The following is an 18,721-nucleotide window of genomic DNA, read 5'->3' as shown; positions in this document are numbered from 1 at the left end:
CAACTTATTCAAAGAGAAAGGAAACGCTCCGACTGCATCGCATTGAGTAAACATTTGTTCCTGAAACTTGTTTCAGTTGCATATGAAAAAAATTGCTCTGGATCACAATATTGCTTTTTCTCAATCTAGTTTGATTTCAGTCCTTCTGGAGCACAGGGTTGGGTCACTGAGTTTGGCCTCAGGGAAATAATAAACTAGTCAAGTCAATATTTGCCCTCATGCATTTCCTAAGAAACTTAAGTTTGAGTTGTTATCTGATGCTGTAGGGGTTAAATAGGTGAAGGGGAAGCAGTACAGAAACTGGTGAATACTGTTTAATTGTAAACAGTATTCAGGGAGAACTGGGAAGCAGCTGGGGAGGCAAGAGGGCAAGTTCACTTGGGAACACAGGGAACTAAGTGGACAATGGCTTTTAGTTTAATCAGTGTTGTGCTTTCTTCACCACAAAGTTTTAGAGCAGTATCACTACTTTAAAAAGAAAAAATTCAAACCCCTTTGTAACCCCTGGATCCCTCTATCCTTCCCCAGGCCTACACAACCACAAATCTATTTCCATCTTTATAAATTTGATTTATATTTACATTTCATATAAATGGAATCATACAATATGTAGTGCTTTGTGTCTGGTTTGTCTCACTTAGCATGGCTTTTTTTTTTAAGGCATTATTTTGGCCAGTTAGTAAAAAAATCTCCTTAGATTAATGAGGTACTAAAGGATTTTTAAGTAGTATCCTAGATTTGAATTTTTGAAAATTCATGAATGCCATTTAGAAAACAGGGGCCAAAGATGAAGACATTTAGTCATTTTATTAACTTTGTTGGATGTGGAGGATGAGGGTGTCATGGAGAAATGACAACTAGATGGTTGTCTGTACTATTCATTAAGATAGGGATAACTGAAAAGGAGCAGCTGGGGAGGCAAGAAGGCAAGTTCAGTTTGAGACACAGGGGACTAAGTGGACAAAGGTGGGACAGGACAAAAATTATGGGGGACTGAGGCACAGAAATTATACTCTGAAAGGTCTAATTAAGAGCCATTGTTGGAAAGTGGATGTGGCTCAAGTGATAGGGCTTCAGCCTACCATATGGGAGAACCCAGGTTTGATCCCTGGGCCCTCCTGGTGAAAAAAAGTATGCCTGCATTGTAAACTGAGTGCCCACGAGAGTGCCAGCTCAGTGAGCCAATTGCCCACACAAGTGAGTCATGCAGCAAGATGATGACACAACAAGAGACAAGGTGAAGCCCAGCAGAAACCAGGAAGAGAGGTGACACAGCTGACAGGGAACCTCTCCACATCAGAGGTCCCCAGGATTGAATCCTGGTGAATCCTAGAGAAAGAGAAGACAAAAAGAGAAATACAGATTACACAGTGAATGGACACAGACAACAAAAATACAGCAGGAAAGGGGAGAATAAATGAAATTAAAAAAAAAAAAAAAAGATCCAATGTTGATAGGAAAGATAGCAAAGAAAAGAGGTAGTTGAAAAGATTGGGAAGGGATAATCCATAATGGAGGCCCCTAAAAGGATGAGAATGGGATCTGGAAGGATACCTCTAGTTGAAATGGAAAGGATGGTGGAATACATGGGCATTATACTCAAGTGACTTCAGTTTTCTGTGAAAAATCTCATGTTGAAAAGTGGGGAAATTTTGCAATGGCTGTGTGAAAAGTGGGACTACTGGTTTAGACCCCCAAAGGAATTTCTATTGGCAATGTCATGTATGATTTTCTAATCTTGGAGAAGGCATTTGTTACGATTAAGGGCTGGGACTCCTCTGAAAAAGAATTGTTTAAGTCCACTTTATAACTTTAGAAAAAGAATAAGGATCCACATTCGTCAGTCAATCTTGGCTCTTCTTTCAACTCAAAACTACTCAGGGTTTATTGATTCCTAATGATCTAGATTCCCCCCTTGTTTCACCAACTTTTAGATGACAGAATGCTCTGCCCCTCTAGAAGCCTAATATGCCTGCATGTCAAATCTGTTCAGATATGTACCTTCCTAGCTTTTGTATAAGGCTGTAATGCCATCTGGTGATCACATCGAGAAGAAAAACCAGAAACTTTTTCAATAAATTATTTATTGAGGGTCTGCTTAGTCATGTTGCAGGAGACTCAAAGGAAATAATTACAGGTGCTTAGAGCTTCATCAATGAATGGACATGAGAAATCAAGGTAATAATACTAAGATTTCATTCATCCATCAAATATTTATTCTATACAAAACAAGCCATTGAGAATCTTGGTCTGAGGTAGATGGACAAGGAAACAAAGTCTGGCCTTGAGGGGGCCCCCAAGTGTGAGCTGAGACTGATCAAGAGCTCTACTTACTTTTTGGTGTCTTGAGAATGGGTGTGGTATGCACCAGAGATGATAAACAAGAATTGCTGTTGAGACTTTGGTAATATACTAGGTAGTGCTAGATGGTGAGAAGGCTTTAAATGCTAGGATAATATAGCTTTAATCTGATAATAGGGACCTTTTATATTTTTTATACCACCCCACCCATTAAAACAGATTCATTATGTGAATATGGAAGTCATGCCACTGATAATATACTTTTAAAGTTTCTTTTCTGGGGAGAATAAAGGAATTACATTTCACCAAGGTGCAAGGGTTAGTATTCAGCAGCAAAACAGGATTCATACCCTTGAAGCTATCATTTAACATTCAGCAGCCAATATTTGAAAGCCTACTATGTGCCAAGCACTTGCCATTACACAGTAATAAACAAGATGAAGGGTCTGACTCCCATGGAGTTCAGGAGTCTAGTAGAATTGACAGCTATTTATGTACTATACTAAGCAGTTAATACATTTTAATTAGGATAAGCTTGAGGGTATTATCCCTCAATTTCTGAATTTTGCCTAAGGTCATGCAGCTAACTAGGGTGGAACTACCTGGAACTTCTATATAAATCTAAAACCAGAGCTTTTGAGAATTTGGTTATCCTGCCTCCAGTAGCACTGTCATCTCAGAATCTCCTGGGAATCCATCATCTTTGTTATTTTTTAACAGAGTTAATCTATTAAAAATGTGATTTAGGCTAGACCCAGTCTGTATAAAAACATAGAAAAAAATAAAAATTAAAAAAATAAAAACATAGAAAACCGTTAGGCAGTAATTCTTTTAGCACCTGGCAAAGTAGGGTCAGGTAGGGGTGCTAAAAGAGTTTTTGAGTACACTCCCTGTAGTGGTTTGAAGCTCTATGTACTCTTAGAAAACCATGTTTGTAAATCTAATCCATTCCTGTGGGTGTGGACCCATTTTAAGTAGGACCTTTTGATGAAATTACTTCGGTTAAGGTGTGACCCACCTCATTCAGAATTGGTCTTAATCCTACTGCTAGAATCCTTTATATAAGAATGAAATTGAGACAGCCATGAAAGCAAGAAACTGAAATCTATAAAACCTGGAAGAGAAGGGAAAAACCAGCAGACGCTGCATTGTGCCTTGCCACGTGGCAGAGGAGCCAAGAATCTCCAGCAGCCCATCCTCAATAAGAAAACATAGCCTTGAGGATGCCTTGATTTGGATATTTTCTTGGCATCAAAACTGTAAGCTCATAAATTCCTGTGGTGTAAGCCAACCCTTTTCATGGTATTTGCTAGAGCAGCCTAGGAAACTAGAACAATTCTCTTACATAAATTCAGTAACTATCAACTGTTTCTTGTGTAGTATAAGGATTTTCTATACACATATGAGCATTCACATGTTTGTGTGTATATATACACACGTGTGGTGAATTAAGGATGGCCAAATTCTTTGCCACTCTTCTCATCAAATGGTGTAATCTATCTTCCTTCTTGTAATTTGGAGGTCTCTGATTAAGAGACTACAGAAGAGACACTAACTTTTAAGATCTGCTTTCACCAACTTGGAATCCAGTTGCCATCCTGGGTTTCAAGCCATATGAAGAGGCTCTATGCACAAGAAGTAAGATGCTCCTTCCAGTCATCATCCCAAACTTAGCTCCCAGGTGACAGCCAGCTCCAACTGCCAGCCAAAGCAAGTTATTAGTGACATCATCAATATGGTGGGTTCCATCTTCCCAAATAATTTTTTAACAAGCAAAAACTTGCAGAATCAATTTTCTCAGAGCTCTGGAAAAAACAGTTAAAAGGGCTGCAGCAACTAGATGAGTTTCAAATCAAGGAAAAGGCCATTAAAAAACAAAGAAGGAAAACCTTGTGACATTGTTGCTGACTATAGATAGAAAATCAAAACCACTGTGGGGAAGTGGACTTGGCCCAATGGATAGGGTGTCCTCCTACCACATGGGAGGTCCGCGGTTCAAACCCCAGGTCTCCTTGACCCGTGAGGAGGTGGCCCATGTGCGGTGCTGATGCACGCAAGGAGTGCCCTGCCACACAGTGTCCCCTGCATAGGGGAGCCCCACGCGCAAGGAGTGCACCCCGTAAGGAGAGCCACCCAGCGCAAAGAAAGTGCAGCCTGCCCAGGGATGGCGCCGCACACAGAGAGCTGACACAAGATGATGCAACAAAAAGAAACACAGATTCCTGGTGCCGCTGATAAAGATAGAAGTGGTCTCAGAAGAACACACAGTGAAGGGACACAAAGCGCAGACAACTGGGGTGGGGGTGAAGGAGAGAGAAATAAAAAAATAATAAATCTTAAAAAAAAAAAAATCCACTGTGGAGGAATGCTTGGCAGTTCCTAAAGAAGTTGAATATAGATTTGCCATGTGACCCAGCAATATCACTGGTAGGTATGTACCCAGAAGAACTGAGAGCAGTGACACAAACAGACATCTGCACACTGATGTTCATAGTGGCATTATTTCTCAAAAGTTGGAAACAACCCAGGTGGTCATCAACTGATGAATAGATAAACACACTTATCTATTTGGTTTTCAAACTATGTTCCTATAACTCTGTCCTCCTCTCTACACAAATTTATGTTCGTGTCACACATTACATTTTTATACACTGTGTGCCAAGTACCATAGATTTATCTTTACTTTTTATGTATTTGCATTTTGCCTTCTGTAAGAAGTAAAAAGTTCAGTTACAAACCAAAAGTACAATAGTACTGGCATTTCTATTACCCATGTAATCCATCACACGATGGAATGTAATGCAGCTGTAAGAAATGAAGTCCTAAAGCATAACATGGATGGGCGGACTTGGCCCAGTGGTTAGGGCGTCCGTCTACCACATGGGAGGCCCATGGTTCAAACCCCGGGCCTCCTTGACCCGTGTGGAGCTGGCCCATGTGCAGTGCTGATGCACGCAAGGAGTGCCGTGCCACGCAGGGGCGTCCCCCACATAAGGGAGCCCCAAGCGCAAGGAGTGCGCCCCATAAGGAGAGCCACCCAGAGTGAAAGAAAGTGCAGCCTGCCCAGGAATGGAGCCACACACACAGAGAGCTGACACAACAAGATGACGCAACAAAAAGAAACACAGATTCCCATGCTGCTGACAACAGAATCGGACAAAGAAGAAGAGGAAGAAATAGACACAGAGAACAGACAACCAGGGTGGGAGGGGGAGGAGAGAGAATAAATAAAATAAATTAAAAAAAAAAAACAAACAAACATGGATGAACCTGGAGGACATTGTGTTGAACAAAGCAAGTCAGACACAAAAGGACAAATACTGTATGACTGTGCTACTATGAGCTAAATATATTGTGTAATGTGGCGTTAATAACTTGAATATGGGTCACCAGAAAATAACATCAAGGTTAGAGAATAGAAAGGGGAGGGTTAACTTGAGTAGAATTGGTAAAAAAGGATGTGTATTAATCTTTGGAAATGAATAGAAAGGTGAAAGAAAGCCCAACATGATGTTTGTAACTAGCAGTACTATTATGTGGGTATGAAAATGGTTGAAAGGGAAATCTAAAGTCATGTATATTTCTAAAAGGAAAGCTAAAAAAGTTAACATGGACCTGTAGAGCATATTAAAACTGCACTGAAATATGAATATGGGTAAAATCACATACAAGACTATTTTTCTTTGAAACTGAGCTAATGTATGTTAATATTCAAGAGGTTAATAGCATACAAAAAATATTCTATGTCAAAGAAACCAAAGTACTACATATTGTATGATTCCATGTATATAAAATGTAAATGTAAATCAATATATAAGGATGAAATTAGATCAGTGGTTATATAGGGCTTGGGAAGGACTGCTATGGGGTGTGGAATTTTTCTTTTCTGAGTAATTAAATTGTTTTAAAATTTTTTTGTGGTGATGGATGCACAGCATTGTGATTATACTAAAAGCCTATGTGATTATACCAAATAGCACTGATTATACACTTTGGATGAATTGTATGTTCTACTACTATGTATCAAAATTGATTTGTTAAAAAAACAGATGTATGAAGAAATAAAGACTTCTAGAAAAGGTAAATAACTACATGGGTAATAGAAATGCCAGTATTATCACACTTTTGGTTTGTAACTGCAATTTTCACTTCTTACAGAAGCCAAAATGCAAATACATAAAAAGTAACAGTAAATCTATGGTATTGGGCACACAATGTTTAAAACTGTATTTGTGACAAGAACATAAAGGGGATAGAGGGAAGGACAGTGATATTAAGAATATAGTTGGAAATCCAAAGAAAGTTAGCCAAAAACCAGGGCATTGCAGGGACTATTCCAAATAGGAAAAAAAACCTGATGGTTTAAGTTTCTTTTAAAGAAATTGAACAACTGATGGGTTAAATGTATGGCTTACAGGTGTTATGAGAGGGAGAATAGAGAAGTAGATGGAATCTTAGAAAGCAAGTGTAAAAAATACATCTGTAAAAAGCAAAACTACTGAAATAAGACCAGTTGGAGATGCTGCACCAAGGGTGGTTAAGATACTGATAGTGGGAAGTGGACTTGGCCCAGTGGATAGGGTGTCCGTCTACCACATGGGAGGTCCGCGTTCAAACCCCGGGCCTCCTTGACCTGTGTGGAGCTGGCCCATGTGCAGTGCTGATGCGTGCAAGGAGTGCCCTGCCACGAAGGGGTGTCCCCCGCATAGGGGAGCCCCACGCACAAGGAGTGCGCCCGGTAAGGAGAGCCGCCAAGTGCCAAAGAAAGTGCAGCCTGCCCAGGAATGGTGCTGCACACACAGAGAGTTGACACAGCAAGATGATACAACAAAAAGAAACACAGGTTCCGGGTGCCGCTGATAAGGATAGAAGCAGTCACAGAAGAACACACAGCGAATGGACACAGAGAGCAGATAACTGGGGGAGGGAGAAGGGGAGAGAAACAAAAAATAAATCTTTAAAAAAAAAAGCTACTGATGGTATTTGTCATTTGGAATAGATCTAAAAGACAAGAAAACCATCATTTTAGTAGTTAATCTGAAAGTCTGATGATTACAGGGGACAAGTGGATATTTTTGAGAATGTTAGAGAAAGACCTGAGGGCACTATACATGATAGCTCCCAAACCAAACTTACTAGGTATGTGGTCTTGGGCAAATAATAGCATTTACCTCGTAGGGCTGATGAGAAGATTAATGTAAAGATTTAGCACAGATCTGGCACATGGTTAACATCCTGTAAATGTTGCCAGTATTCTATAGCACATGACTCCTATATTTTTACATGACTATCCTAAAATGACAAAGATCCCAGATTCAAGGATTATTCATTTTTATAGAGTCCCACAGCAGAAATGTTAAAATTATCCTTTGAAATCTGGTTGTAACATAAGCTTTATCATGGCACCTACTTTCCAGTGCTACGTCTTCAAGTAAACGAGGTTCTGCAAGTTATCATTTACAAGGACATTATACATGATTTTAAAACTATAAAGATATTTATGGATTATAAAAAAAAGTTAACAAAAGCCCACACATATATTTTAGTTATCAGATGTCTCAAATCTGAATGGCAAATCAATTATTTTCATTTAATAGTTTTTGAGGCTAAACTTTGTTTCAAATAATTGTGTATGAAGTTATAATTTTACAGTCCACTAGCAAAATATTTGGAAATCTTACACCCTTATATGTCCCAAAAATGGTAAAAAACAAACAAACAACACACAAAAAAACCAGTGCATGTTATCCTCACTTAACTGAGCTATTATTGAAAAGCACAGTATTTTTATGCCCTTACTTTACTCTATTTTGAGTACATTATGACACATAGATATTAATATTCACCAACTGAGGCTTTTTAGTTAGCTGGCAGTAGAATTAAGGCTTCTTGGTGTAGGGAAGTGAGGTAAACCACAGAATCTGGTGAATAATACCTTTTCAAAGCTTTCTTACATGGTCTCTGTCTGTGTCTGGCTTTCTAGTAAATGTAATGGACAGGTACATAGTGTACTGTCACAGGCAAGGCTTTTCTGCAGAAGTACTGACTCAGCTGAGACCTCAAAGTAGCCAATTATCCAAGTGGAGAACAATGAACCAGAACCTTTGCAGTGGCCTAGTGGCAAAAGAGGCAATACGAAGGACTGAGTAGGGGGAAAAAAAACTCTAGCCAGTGTGGCCAGAAGGGAATCTGCAGACACAAAGATGAGGAACAAGAGAAGGAATGGTACGTAAAGCCTGATAGGCCGAGTTAAGATGAGAACTGTGTCCAGTTCACCCCAATGTCCAACAAAGAATTCATTTAATGAAAGCCCTAAACCAGTAAAAAGGGAAGAGTTATGACAAGGAATTAACATAGATTGTTGGCTCTTCCTCAATCTCAGCCCTGGAAATATTACACAAATAAGAGGTTGGGGTATCTAGGGAATATTTGAGAATCTCTAGTGGGACAGATCATGGCTGGCTCTGAGTACTGAGGGGTAAGATAAAGAAAATTTTCTGCTCTGTCCTTCAATTCTCCTTTTTATTGCCCTAGATCTGACTCATCACTGTATCCACTCTTCACTTTGGCTCCTCCCTTCTACCAGTAGGTAGAAAATCCCCATCCTCTGTGCTCAAAGGGTAAAAATAATCAGCCATCCCGGCAATAAAGCACTTACTATAAATAAAAGACAATAGTTTTAATCACCATTTCTAGATAAAACAGTTAAATGAAGCCCACAGAATAAAGTCTTAAACATGCATATTAAATATCCTATAACAAGTGAGGAAGCTATTAGAAACATAAACAGAAACAATTAAGAAATAAGAAACTCAGTGGGGACGGACTGATCAGCACAATACAGTGAAGGAGGAGATGACATCAGAAAGCATAAGCAAAAAAAATATTAAAGCTAAGAATTAAGGATTCCAGTAGGAATGTTAACAGTAGTTAAGAGTCCTAGAAAGAGAAAAATTGTATTGAAATAAATATTTGTTTATAGAACATAATAAGTGGCAATGAAGATCACAGTTAGAATGGTATTAATTTCCTATCCAATTCTCCAGCAGAAGGAAACAGGCTCCTTAAAGAAATGGCTGATTCTGACTGGGTCAGGAAATAGACAAGATGAGCCTGGAGCATCTTGTGGTTTCATAAAATGAGGAAATACTTTTAAAAGCAAAACAAAAAAACAACCCACAATGATAAGGTATGTCAGAGGGGCACAGGAGCCAACGGAGTCCCCAATGGCCAAAAGGGGAACAATTCTTGGGCAACAGAATACAGTAGTAATAGGTGATAATCCCAAATACAAACTAAATATCCATGCCCATAATAACAGAAATAAGTAAATAAGTAAAATGGGGAAGACAAATTTGTGTAGAGTAACACCATATTTAAATAGATAGTCTTCAAGAAAGTGGAGCATAACTCCCCACAGGTTTAGTGACTTCCTTCAAGTTAAATGTGGAAAGGTAGGCTGGAGGTAGTAACTTTACAGTAAAGAAACCTGACAAGCATGACCTCAGCCCGTTGATCAACGTTAGCATCAGCAATGCTAAGTCATTTACCCTTGAAAGGATGTGAGGAGAATGGCACTTTACATGTCGGTTTTCCAAGCCATAACCCCAGCCTAACAAGAAAAAAAGACAAGATTTCAATTTAGACATTGTGCAAAATACCTGACCATTACTCTTCAAAACTGTCACGGTCATAAAAAACAAGGAAGTCTGAGAAATTGTCACAGCCGAGAGGAACCCAAAGAGACAGTACAAGTAAATGTAACATGGTATTTCCTGAAACAGAGAAAAGGATAAATTAAGAAATTATTAATGTCAGCTCATTTATTGTTAAAAATATTAAGGTATCAATGTAAGATATTATGAGAACTCACAACTTTTTTGTAAATCGGAAACTATTTAAAAAAAAAAGTTATTGACAGGTCCATTAACTGGAGTTGTTCATAAAGCCCTATAAGTAAAAGATTCAGGAATCACTGTCATTTTTTAGTTCTTAATTAGTTCCTCTTAGCAGGATGTTTTCCTTCCTGAGAATTCTTAGGCACTTAATCACCTTTTTTGTGTTCCCTCGGGGCCTGCAGAATTTATTCCTTTGGAGTTTTGTGTTCCTGACTAAAATTTGGGAATGATCCCAAATACCAAAAATTTTAGAGGGTTCCCTGCCCTCCTTTAAATATTTTTCCTCTTTATGGTACAGGCCTAGGAACCTGAAATTGGCCAAAGAACTGGAGAGGCGCTTGTGTTTATTGATACTTATGGCAGGAAGCATTAAGTATCCAGTAACTCAGCCAGTCCAATCCCAATTCTCATTATAGCAGTGGAAAAGGATGAGAAAGGGAAGGAACAAATAAAAAGGCACCCTGAAATATTTTACTTCACGTCTACTTAGGACTCACTAGGAAATAAATTTCTTTGGTTTAAAAAAAAATCAAGACAACAGGAATAAGTAGGTGACTAATTAACTTCATTTATCAAGTAGGAAATTCCATTAAAGTTATTTTAACTGCATGATTAAGCCATTGAAACCTATTGGGGCAATGAATACATGCACACAAGCAGCAAGTTAATTATCCCTTTTCAAACCCCTCTTTGCACACCAGGTAATCCTACAGTGGTCAGAAAAAACAGCCTGCATGCTTAGAGGAATTTGATACCCCACATCTTAAACCTTAAAATTTTGACTGAAAATTTTATGAAATTCCAATTTCAGTCCCCACAAATAAATAAAGTTTTATTGGAACACCAACCAACCATGCTCATTTGGTGTCATATGGTCTATGGTTGTGTTCCATTAAAACAGTAGTTGCAACAGGGACCATATGGCCTAATTTATTTACTTTCTGACTTTACCGGCCTGGATGACATGACACCAAGGTCACACAGAAAGATTGCAGATCTCTGCCCTAGAATGATGCAGTATAAACCCATCTGGGCTGAAGCTAACTTAGTAAGGACCTATATGACAAAAGAACTACATACGTATCTTGTTGTACAGGTCAGGTCTGTCCGACATCTGAGATTCTGATGGAAGCAGATTTCCTACTCAGGTCAAGGCACCTAGTATTCAAGGAGGAAAAGTTATTACAGGCTGTCTCTAAGACAGTCCTTTTCTAACATGTAACACACAAAAAAACTGTTTGCACCCAGACTAGGACCAAGCCCACAAAGGGAGCCACTCCACTCTCAGAGGTGCAAAACACTGCCCTATAGGTACTTGCCCTCATCACCAAAACAGTGCTTGGGGCCAGACCACAGTAAAGGTAGTGCTTCCTCTTCCAACAGTGTAACACCATCACAGGCATCACACTGGCCTGGAAAGCTGACAACTGCTGGTTAATTCCTGAAACAGCTTTACCATTCTTATTTGTTTCAGATACCCAGGTAACCCAGGTAGAAGAATGGATAAAGATAACACTATAGGGAAACGGACTTTGGCCCAGTGGTTAGGGCGTCCGTCTACCATATGGGAGGTCCGCGGTTCAAACCCCGGGCCTCCTTGACCCGTGTGGAGCTGGCCATGCGCAGCACTGATGCGCGCAAGGAGTGCCGTGCCACGCAAGGGTGTCCCCCGCGTGGGGGAGCCCCACGCGCAAGGAGTGCGCCCTTGAGGAAAGCCGCCCAGTGTGAAAAGAAAGAGCAGCCTGCCCAGGAATGGCACCGCCCACACTTCCCGTGCCGCTGACGACAACAGAAGCGGACAAAGAAACAAGACGCAGCAAATAGACACCAAGAACAGACAACCAGGGGAGGGGGGGAAATTAAATAAATAAATAAATAATCTTTAAAAAAAAAAAAAAAAAAAGATAACACTATGAATTTAATGTTACTGTAAAAGGGGCATGGAAGCACTGGTCCCAGAATAAACTGCCAAACCCTTTGCACAAATAGGAAAAGCGGAATCTTTTTCCAATTACTTCAGTTATCTCATTCACCATTCTGGTTGTTCCTGCCACGTGCCAGCACTGTGCTTGGGGTCTGGCAGTGAATAAGTAAAGTACACTATCTTTTCCCTCATGAAACTTAACAAACTGCCAAAGGACAATACTGTAACTTCAAACCAAAGTCCAATTACTGGCAGATTCTGACAGTTTGTATTATTCAATTAAGGCCTTTCCTGTCCCTATAAATTCCTAAGGCTGAATGATGCAGATACTTAGAAAACCTACATACCTTCAGACCATAGCCACCAAAATCCTACCCAGAGGCTGAATTTGTTGGGAATAAATAAGTGATTTTGCCTCCAAATTGTTTCCAGATAGATGGACACCAACCAGGCCTGGTACATAGGAGGTAGTCAATGTTTGAAGGAATAGGGATATTTACCTGCAAACTCCATGAGAAGACTGCCTGCCTGCCACAATTTCCTTTCTTCTGGAGGCCAAGGATGCTCTACTATCGAATCATCCTAAAAAGAAATAGATAAGCCAAAGTGGTATATTTCCCACAGATTTTACTGTTCAGCACCTTAGCAGCTTACAAAGCTGCCTTTCTATAAAAACTGAAAGAGGATGCTGTCTGTCATTTATACTTTACCACCATTTCTATATCCTCAGTTAACTTTTTTATTTTCCATTATTTGCCTTTTTCTTGCCTAAGAGATGAGTATGATTAAAGCCCACCATTCCCCCAGCTCTCTAGACATTACTAGTCTTAAGACCCCATATGTAATAGGCTCTTCACAATGAACATTTGAGGCATTCACACAAAGCATTCGACGTTTGGCTAAGAGAATCCTTTCAAGAGAAAGCCAACTGATGGAACAAAACATGCTTTGATAAATACTACCCCCACCATCCATACCAGTTCCTCCTGTGGAAACTAGGATGTTGCTTTTCACAGAAGCAGCAATTATTGGACAAGCTCCAGCATCAGCCTGCGTGATAAGTATTTGCCTAGAACTGAGAGTCATCTCTTCTCAGAAAATTAGCATTCCCAAGTAAAATTACTACAAAGTGGACTCAATACTTACTGCTCAAAAGGGGCAACAACTCCTGAAATTCAGTAAGAAGCCAACACAAGTATGTCAGACCAAATCAGTAAGGTCTATCAGAAACATTGTACCTAGGCCTAGCCCCTCAATCCTGTTTTCATAGTTTATTAAAGAGCTAAAGACTATCCACACTTTTAAAGCAAATACAACATTCCCTGAACACAGCATTCTCAGTTATAAAACGCTAACACAAAGGGATCATGGTGACTGGCTTTGTATATTGGGAGAGCCTACACTTTGATTTCAGTGTAATTAGCAAATCCCCCATGTACTTCCTCCTCCCTATCAGGCCCCTTCCCCCCCACCCCCAGATGGCTCCCTCATCTGTTGATTGAGCTCATTGTCTGCTTGGTTTTTTTTTTTCCTTTAGGAAGCATGGGAACTGAAACCTCCCATGTGGGAGGCAGGCATCCAATCACTTAAGCCACATCCGCTCCCTGCTCATTTTTTTTTTTTGCTCTATCTTGTTGTCTGTCTTCTTTAGGAGGCACCAGGTACTGAACTTGGGACCTCCCATGCAGAATGTGGGTGCTCACCACTTGAGCACCTGCTCCCCCAGGTGATCACATGGCAGGCACTCTCCAAACAGAAAGAAAGCTGCTATAACAAATAAAAACCTGACTTTTCTTCTCTACTTGTACATCCCTCCCTGGGCTTGATTTAGCTTTGTTTAGTTTCCCAAGTATGATTCAAGTGACTTCATACTAGCCAAACTTGCTGGACCAGAACCACTGATGAAAATCTGGATTTTTAGGCTTCTCCCTACAAGTCAAGCTCTTGTAGGTTTAACTTTAGTGTATAAGCAACTATGCTGGCATCCTGGTATAGTTAACACAAAGTTGCCATAAACCATGCCCAGAATGCCAACCAGCTCTGGGCTGCTGTTCTCCCAGCAGTGTAACACTTGCCTAGGTACAAGGCAACCTAGGCAGCTGCCTACAGCTGGAGCCAAAGTGAGCTGAGAGGGTTGCACTCACCAGGGGTTGCATCTGCCTGAAGTCCATGGCTGATCCCTCTGTAATCAAAACATTCTGGGTTAAAGTCAACTAACAGTGAACACATGTATGAACTTCAGGGGCCCTACCCTCAAAAGCCCACAATCTTGTGAGCCACAAGAAATAAAGCCAACAATATAACTAGTTTACTCTTGGTTAACTTTGTTTTCATATTTTATTTGTTATTCATGTACCAGTGATTTCAACTGTTGCAATTTAATGGTCTAGTCCACAAGTATCAGGAAGCTTGACTCCATCACTTAGTAATACTGGGCAAGCAACTTAACTCTGTACCTTAGTTTCCCCATTTGTAAGATGGGGATCTTAATAATAGTACTTACTACGTAGAATAGTTGGAAGCCTTAAATGGAATGGAAGTTAAGCCCATAGGATAATATCTGGTGTCAGTGGGCACACAGTACTAGCCATCATCAGAATCTGGGTGAGTAAAGAAGTTACCCTCGGAGAACAATGGGGAACGAAACTGCAAAGGCTGGTTAAAACCAGATTGAAGAGGTCATTCCTGCCTCTTAAGGCCCCTCGAATGTGGGACCTCTTGAGGACAAAAGTAGCACTTTAGAAAAACTGGAAGCAGTAATGGGTGTGAGGGGAACTAGAGGCAGATAGGTTTCCATTCCTGCTAAGGAACTCAACTGTGGCTCAAAGCAATCATCAAAACGTTGCAAGAATTTCAATAAACATTCCTGCCCACTCCCCCATCACATAATTTACATTATGTTGGGTTAGGGTATCAAAGATCAGGCCTTTTTCCAGCCGTCCCCCAATTTCACTCCTGACTGCCCCCAAATAATTTTAAAGTAAGAAGAAACTGAATAGAAGAGGTTCCATATCCGGGTATGAAACTATCCTAAAAATAGCCTGCTCTTCTCAGGAGCTTGGATTGAAGAACTGGACCCGGCTATCGGACACGTGTTCCTCACAAACCCTCCTACGTCGCTAGCGCTGGCGCCTAAGGAGCAAGGCGCTCGGAATCCGTCTCTAGGTGACCCTCGGGGGTCAGGAGAGAGAGCAGAAGTTGGGGGAGGGCGGGTGGCGACTCCAGACCCACGACCTCCCAGCACCTCTTCAACATGCCCTCCACGCCCGGGGCCACGTGGGAATGAATCCCGATTTCGTTCCGAGCCCCGGCAGACGTCCTCCCACAGCTGCCTCTCGCTCCGGGCTAGGAAGCTTCCAAGGCCTCCGCCCGCGTGGTCCTTACTCACCGCACGTGTCCGGAGCTCGGCCAGGGACAGCCGCGCGGGCAGAGGCCGCGGGGGAAAGGGCGCCGTGCGCGCAGCCGAGCCCCGCCCCGGAGGCGCGCGGGGCCGGGCCCGAGTGGGCGGGGCCGGCCCGCCCAGGAAAAGCCGCTGTTTGAAAAACGCGTGTGCGGTGCTGAAGGTTTAAGCCTACTCCTTTTAAGGCGAGACCCCAAAAAGAGAAGGGCTGCATTTATTTGGGTCCCGTCGCATTTCTTCCTGAGGTGCTACAGAGGGAACCTGGACCAAGCTTCCAGCCTCCCCATACCCAGCGCCCCGGGGACGCTGTCGTCTCCTTAACGTGTGTGACGCCTTTTGGTTTCTGCAGGCCCAGCCCACGTTTTGGTTTTTTTTGTTTCCATGCAGACCCTCTTTCTGGCTTTCTGCGGCAGCTCTGTCACTCAGTTAATGGCTCGCCATCCATACGGGTCACCTTGGTCCGGCCTTCAGGATCTCTCTGAGAGGTTTTCGGATAGATTGTGCCTGTCACTCCTACAGTCTAGCCCTGCGGGGTCCCATTGGTGCAGAGGGATCTTTAGCTGAGCGGCAGACGCTAAAGAACACTGGCTTTCTCTGTCAGCTTTGTCCTGTCCTTGATCTGGACAGACTGCCCACCAGGAACCCAGCATTTCTGTTGAACACTAAAACTGCCTTCCGCCACTAGCTGGAGTCAGCTTGTTTCTGCTTTCCTGGGCAGACGGTCAAGTTGGAACCCAGTGGGGCAAGGCCCAGCAGCAGGAATTCCTAAATCCATTCCCATAAGTCTCCAGATTCTAGAGCCCTTCCCTTCCAGACCCTCTGAGATCTCCCAACTCCCAGCATCCTACTGGCTCTGCTGATCTACTGCATCAGGCACCACTGCCAGGAGATTCCACCCCTGGGAATCAGCCACTAGCCATTGGCATCTGCCAGAATGTTATATTATCTTATCTCTCAGCTCTTTCATAATGAAAAAAATGTGCTGCGTACCCCAATTCTGGCAGATCTCTCCAGAGAAAGCCTAGAGCCCTAAATTGACTCTAGCAAGAGACGCTAGTTTCTGGGGTTAAGAAAGCCACCAGAGGAGAAGTGACAAACAAATCCTCCTCAGTTTTGATGAAGGTGGACACAGACTCTGGCTTACATAAATACAGTAATTTAAAAGGTCACGTGACTGGCACTAGGCTGGTAGGCAGAACTCTGCTTTGCAGTTAAACAGGAATGTGACTGAGAACTGCTGCCATAATCAATGCCCGCATCCAGCTGTCAATGTGTTCATAAAAGAGGCTTATGAGAGCTATAAAATCAGGCAGATTGGGTGGATAATTGTCCTGCGGAGCTCTGCTAAAGGAGAAATTGAACTGGCGTCTCGTATATTTTGTTTTCTTTCCTTCCAAACTCGCAGATTGTAGAAGGCAGAGCTACCCTGAGGATTCATGAAAAAGAAAGATAAGGTTTGTGTGCGTATCATGTGCATGTGTGCTTTCAGAGAAGAGAGAGGAAGCAACTGAGGATAGGGAAATATTAGGCCCTTTGTGGAGAGAGGGACCAATGACCTGGCGATGATTGAATTCACGGATTAGTCCAGGTAGTGGCCAGGATTTGTGAGGAAGGACAGACAGCCATTATGGGTAAGGCCATTAGTGGACCAGGTCTCATGTCTTATTGAAAATGCAACTGCCTTTTTAAGGTATAGGCCATTCAGTGTTCTTTGAAGGAAAACCTGGATTATGGTTTCTACTTTCCTAGCTAAAAGAAAAGAAAAAAAAAAATCCTTATATCCAACTTTCTTGACCTTTCATCCTTTTAAATTCCGAATGCATTTTGGTGAGTTGATTTATTGTCTATTACCTGTAGTATCAACTACTTTTCTACTTTTTAATTTCTTACAAAGACAAAATTGTCAGAGATAATAATGAAAAAGAAAAGGGAAAATATCTATCACCAGAAAAAAAGGCAAAGGATTAGGACAGGTCCTTAGCTCTGAAATTATCCTCATAACTAAAAGGCTTGCCCCAAGTGATACTAGGTCCCCAAGCTTCCTGCCTGCCTTTGTTTCTCCTCCATCTGGCCTTCTCTTCTTGATGCCTTCTGCCCCCACGTCTGCCCATTTCCTCTCCTCCCTGGATAGAAACCACCAATAGAGAAGTATTTGAGCAGCTACTATGTGCTATATCCTGATTGGGTGCTGCAGATAAAGTACAAGCAATAGAGTTCCTGCCTGCCTCAAGCTTCATCTAGTGTTGGGGTGAAGACAAGAACTATAGGCATCTATGGGCCTTTGTAAGGGGGCAGCTAACCTAGCCTGGGAGGTCAGGGAGAATACTAGAGATGACTGTGTTCTCTCTGGATGATCTTAATGGCTTAGTGTAGAGGAGGGAACCCACCTCCACAGTGCTTGTCTTGCTGCTGCTGTGTAATTTTGAGTTACCCAAGTTAGAATGGGTGCCCTACAGTTGTCCTAGTTATTTAATTCTCAGAAGTATAGTTGAGGGCCTAAAAAACATGCAGTTCTGCTATAATTGTGGGCTGTATGGTCAGTGCAAATTATAAGGACTAGAAAGGACTTTTCATCCTGGTGATCTCAAAGCTCCTTCCTCAGTCTACAGAAAATCTTAAGGCATCTGGGTGAGCACATATGCAAAGAGGTTGACTATGTACTCCCATAATAATTATTCTGTTCAACATTTGCATACCTACCATGTAGAAGGCATGTAGAACCTGAAAGAGCCAGTATCTTTATCATCTCCAATAGTTGAAATTATATTATTAATATAATACCCTCTGTATAAACAAATAAAGTTCCTTAGACAATAGGCAATGTGGTACAAAGAACAATTGCAAGGCAGCCTGGGATTCTGGGTCCCTCTGCAGCATGTAGGGAAACATGTCTGGCTGGTGACATCAGCCAGAGCAGGACCAATTCCCATTCCTTCTTGGAGATAAGCACGTTGCAGGACTTGGCTCCCTCCTCATATGCCTCCAATTCATTTGGTTTCTAGATTCGATTTGTTAGTCTATTTCCATATCCTTCATTTGCTTACCACCCCAACCCCTACAAAGTCCAATGGCCCTCCAATACTGAAACCATTTGCCAGAAATTCATTAAGCTAAACACATGGGAAATTACAAAGGAGATTTCACTTGTCACTTAGGCTCAAATATAGAAAGTAATTTTAGAAGGATAGTGGTGAGAAG

General features: G+C 41.6%; 1 long non-coding RNA gene and 1 other non-coding gene across 4 annotated transcripts; both read right to left on the bottom strand.

Moving 5' to 3' along the window:
* Positions 1-788: 788 nt before the first annotated feature.
* Positions 789-15,625, bottom strand: LOC101445619 (uncharacterized). 3 transcript variants are annotated; one of them, XR_011650011.1, is made up of 6 exons: positions 15,512-15,625; positions 14,268-14,305; positions 12,624-12,705; positions 11,280-11,357; positions 9,852-10,076; positions 789-1,329 (listed from the first exon to the last, which is right to left on the bottom strand). It is a non-coding gene; the product is annotated as an uncharacterized lncRNA (long non-coding RNA). The 3 variants fall into 3 exon arrangements; XR_188956.5 differs by lacking the exon at positions 789-1,329 and having other exon boundaries at positions 2,068-10,076; XR_011650010.1 differs by lacking the exon at positions 789-1,329 and having other exon boundaries at positions 2,068-10,076; positions 14,268-14,321; positions 15,512-15,574.
* Positions 11,433-11,634, bottom strand: LOC111760391 (small nucleolar RNA SNORA74). Its single transcript, XR_002794087.1, has one exon. It is a non-coding gene; the product is annotated as a small nucleolar RNA SNORA74 (small nucleolar RNA).
* Positions 15,626-18,721: the final 3,096 nt, after the last annotated feature.

This window comes from Dasypus novemcinctus, chromosome 2 (assembly GCF_030445035.2).
Source record: "Dasypus novemcinctus isolate mDasNov1 chromosome 2, mDasNov1.1.hap2, whole genome shotgun sequence".
In the NCBI taxonomy this organism is placed as follows: Eukaryota; Metazoa; Chordata; class Mammalia; order Cingulata; family Dasypodidae; genus Dasypus; species Dasypus novemcinctus.
The sequence above is the reverse complement of the archived record's forward strand: the minus strand, read 5'-3'. Positions and strand labels throughout refer to the sequence as shown.